The sequence below is a fragment of the Corvus cornix genome, chromosome 7, assembly GCF_000738735.6.
Source record: "Corvus cornix cornix isolate S_Up_H32 chromosome 7, ASM73873v5, whole genome shotgun sequence".
NCBI classification, from domain to species: domain Eukaryota; kingdom Metazoa; phylum Chordata; class Aves; order Passeriformes; family Corvidae; genus Corvus; species Corvus cornix.
Genome location: NC_046337.1, coordinates 28,718,659 through 28,723,596, shown reverse-complemented (window position 1 = coordinate 28,723,596; position 4,938 = coordinate 28,718,659).

The window sequence follows — 4,938 nt, the reverse complement described above, 5'->3', positions numbered from 1 at the left end:
CCACACGGGGCCGCCAGAGCCAGCAGCGCGCAGGCGCGGCCACCGTCCCGCGGGCCGGGGGCCAGGCCCCGCCCACCGCCTGATGGACGGCACGCCCAGCCAATGGCCGTGCGGGAGCGGCGGGGGCGCGCGCTGAGCCCAGCCCGCCGTGAGGGCACTTCCGGTGAGGGCACTTCCGGTGAGGGCACTTCCGGTGAGGGCACTTCCGGTGAGGGCGGTGGGCGGGGAAGCGCCAAAGATGGCTCTGATTACTGAAAACTTCCTCTCCACAGACAGTGGGCTCTTCCTGGGGGCTGGCCGCACTGGCATTTGGGTGCCCTGCTCTGTTTCCCAAAGTGCTTGACCTATGTTTCATCTGGTCAGGGTAACTGGCCCAGTGCCAACAGGCGGACTGCTAGCTACCAGAATAAAGTACATACATGCTTTTTGCCACAAAATGGGGGCTTAACCGGATTAAAGCCCTTCAGGCAGGTCAAGTCTGTTCAATATTTTAGTAAGGGCTCGAAAGAGGGAAGGGCAGATGTGTTTATAAAATTGGCGGATGACACCAAACTGGCCAAAACCGATGGCAGGTGGAAGAAGGAATTGAGAATCATCTTACATTGATTCATACATGAAATAATCTAAGATCAAGGAGGAAAGCTTTAGCAACAAAAAGCGGAAGTTATTACATATTGGAATTTTAAGTCACTATATGAATTCAAAGTGGCAAAACCAGTCAAAAACTGATGACATGGTATAAGCAGATCAAAGCTATATGACTATCCGTAGCAGCATGCTGCTGCAGTGGAAGTAAATCTTACTCTAGGCCATCAAAAATTGTGTTGCATACAAAACCTGGAAAGCAATCATTTCACTTTACTTAGCTGCGTCAAAGCCACTGATGGAGTTCAACAGAGACGTGGGCAAACTCAATATAGTCTAGAAGAGAGAAGGAACAATCAGGTGTTTACAGACGTGACCTAGGTGGGGATGTAAACAAATTGTTTAGCTGTTCTACAATAACTGACCTCACACTGCTTCCACATTTCATTTGGGAATTATTAACTTTTCCCCCCAGTTCTGTTGATGTGACAGACACACATTTCAGCATCGCTGTCTGTCGTATATTCAATAACTGAATAGGATTGATTCTGTCCAGATGCAAAGCCCTGGGAACTCTCCCTTACAGTCAAGTATCATGAACAAACTAATTTTTTATTCTCCCAACTTTTAGTAGTAGTAAAACATCAAGGCTGGCTACACAACCTAAGGAAAACTCCACAGTTGCTTAATGATACAATGCATCAATGATACTGCGTAACACAGTGTCATATGCAAACTTACATAGTTTATTTACTATCATGCAGTTTTATTGTACAACTGCTAAATCCTTAATCTCCTTAGAAGTTTTTGCAACAAGTGAAGTCAACTTGAGAACTTTAGATCAAGTAAAATGCATAAACTATTTCCAAAATGGGAGATAAATACATGATGGCAAGACTCATACTGACTCCCTCCTGATCACTCCTCTTACAAAAGTTGGTAGCTCACATTATGGCATTTTGAGGGTTGTCTTAAAGGAAATAATGCTAAGGTCATGTGTTTGTGTTAATACGTGTATTTGATTAGCCAACTGATCTAAAGATCTGTCTTTGTATTGATTGGTTTGCAGGAACTTGCTGAACAGTTCTGCTTGTAATAATTTACATAACTACATGTACTCAAATGTTCCTAAGGGTGACTGTCATTTGAAGGTGCAGAAGGTCTTCTGTTCTTTATTCTCAGTGTTATTAAACTCACATTCTGCATTTCTAGAAAGATGCACTTGCACATAGTCAAAGGCTACAAAAGGAGATATTTACCAAGCTGCCCAGGGACATGTGACAGTAAGGTTGAGGCAAACTAATTCCCTACTGCAAGAATTTAATGCATGTAACTATTTTAAGTAAATGTCACATGCTCAGATTCACCACGAAGATCAATTTGCAGTAACTTTCTCTTGTTTCTTCAGCCTGACTTCCAACTTACGTTAAGCAGAACAGTTGCAATATTACATTTCTCCTGTTACTAAACAGAGCTGAGCTCAGGGACGAGGTCCCAAGGAACACTTTAAAGTAGTCATTTTGGAATGTGCCATTTCACACATAAAAGGGAGAGCTAACAGGAATTGTGCTGTGATGAACCAATGAGAAAACTGCTTCTTGCTTGTGTCTCTTCCCTGCTTTTCCACCAAATTCTGTATGCTGCCCCAGGTTCTTTGTGTCTGCCTGTCAAATCCCTGAATATGTACTTTTGCCTCCTGAACATTAACTCCCTCACACAGCTTCCACAGGATACGGACAGGGCTGTTACTTAGTGGTTTACTAGTCCAACTGAGTTCCCATCCCTTTCCCACACATACAAGTGTACACAGAGTTCACTGAGATTCCTGTACGGATTTGAAACAGATTGGATTTAAGAGCCCATAAGCTTTGCAGATCTGGAATCATACCTTATTAAAAATGCCCTAGGGTATATTACCATGTCCCACAGCCGTAGGGAGGAGGAGAGAAGATCAAGCAGGCAGGAATTGTGCAACAAGATTGATTTATTTAATTATTTTACAAACTCTTTTATAGATTTTTTTCTTCATAGTCTAATTGGACAAAGGATCAGCCACCCCTTGGGGGTGATTGGCTAAAATCCTAAAACATCCATTGTCAAAATATTTTTCTACTATACTATAAACAAGACTTCTCAAGGTTGCAGGTGTTTCATTGTTTACAGAACTCTGCTGCCTCTTCTGTGAGAGAGAAAAGTCTCTCACGGATTTAGAAAATAGCAGTAAAATCCTTGCTAGCAGCATTTTTGTATCCACAATACCTAAGTAACAGACCTTCGAGGTCCCGCTTTATGTAAGATTCAGGTCCAATTTCATGGGTAGCTTAAGCTGTCACTAGCTGGCACTGCTGCTGAAAGAAGTATCCAGACTGTTTGCCTGTCCTCGATTGACCCCATCTATTGTGCCAGTAGAAGTTTCGAGCACTGGTGCACTCAAAGAAGGCAGGCTTTTGACTACACCCTCGTGCTGCTTCTTCCAAAAATGACTTTCTATTTGTATTCATTTCCACCCCCCCCAAACGCTATAAACAACTCTACAATGAGCTGACATACAAAAAGCTACAAACTTGATCTAAACTACTATCCTTCATTCTGCCTCAGGTCTGTGCTTAGCTTCATGGGCCAGGGACAGTTCACTGACATTCATGTGTCTATTAAAGATAAGGGCAGTAGTTCTTAAAACAAAAAGAGGAGATATTTAACAGCAGCAGCTATGCTTCAACTCTGTAGAAACTTCTCACACAATATGAGCAAGAAAAAATAGCATGAAATAAAATCTCTTCCAGTCCCATTTTTGCTGCTGATGTCAAGAAGAAATAATGTAGAAAGGAACCTTTTTGTCATTGGAAAGCCAGTGAGTTAAAAAACACCCTTTAGATGATAAGCTTTCTGCAGGAGTTCAAATGAGGGCTGCTTTGTGTTCTGCAGGATGTCCATAACCTGGACACAAACCACCCCTGCTTTTTGTCACTGCTGGTAAGGATGGGCTGAGGAGCATAAATCAAAGAGGGGATGGGACTGTAATCTGTGCTCCCACAGTCCTGTGGGCTCCCCTGAGGGAGTCTGAGGGTCTTTTTGTAGATTTTCTGCCAAGAGGCACCAGGCTTCAGGCCCTGTGTCCCAGCTAGCACAGCTCCCCAGGGCTGGCAGGGGCAGGGTGGTTGGGTAAGGGCTGCTGCAGACACGGCCCTCCCCTAGCAGCAATGCTCCCCCCAGCCTGCCCGAGCTGAGCCCGGGGTCTGTGTGGTTTAGTGCAGATCGTGTTCTTCCTTAGAAGTTAAATAAATACAGACAGTACTATTTTGGTAGTGGGACAGTGGGTAAGAACAGAGAAGCTGAATTTCAAAACTGGCTGTGAGCAAGTATGCACAGAGATTTAAACCTTTTTTGGATTTACAGGTCCACCAAAATCTTATGAAGGTCTAACAAGTCTAATCCTTTACACAACACATTTACAGCCAAATACTTCAATTACTACTAACACCACGTTCACTGATGCTGTATGAAATATAAGAAAATTTATGTGATTCTATATTCTGATTAATCCACTTGAGTGTGAAATAGTAAATCTAATTCCTAGGTGCATCATTTGCAGATCATGTAACTAGCAACTTAATTATCACCCATGCTTGTAGATCATTTTTCCCAGCCTACATGTATAATTGTGAGATATTTTGAGATCTTTCAAAGGCAAGTATTATTCAAAACTCATTTATAAACAGGAACACAATGGCTATATTTTTGCTTTCCTCAGCATATCTCTGGCTGCCCAAGGAACATTCTAAACCAGCTACTCTTTTCAGTCATCTGTAGGAATAGAGCTGAATAAAAAATAGCTTTTTTTTACACGGGGAAATGCTCTCCTCATGGAATATTGACTCTCTGCCCACTGAAAGATGTCCTTAAAATTCTTAATTGTTTTTAATAGTATAAACCTCATAATCAAAATTTAAACCTAACCTAATGATAGTAGTGTTACAACAAGTAGCATTTAGAAAAAAACCCCTGTGTGGTCATACAGTACATCTCTTTCTAGTGTATCAGAAATTTTTTGCATCCCTCTGGTGTTAAGGATTAATTTGGGCCACTCCTCCTGTCAAAGATAGTAAATGCAACTTTCTCTTCCAGCAACAGATATCAAGCAAGGTTTAAGGACTTTAATCCTGAGCCTACCAAGAGAAAACAAAAAAGGCAAAAACCCCTCAAAATGCCTTAGACATCCATCAGCTCAGACTTCTCAACACCTGACTCTTCAGTTATTCTAAACACTGAGAGACATCAGTCTTTCCTAATCCATAGAGCAAACTAGAATGACAGACACAGAACACATTCCCAGGCACAGAATCCAGCAAACAA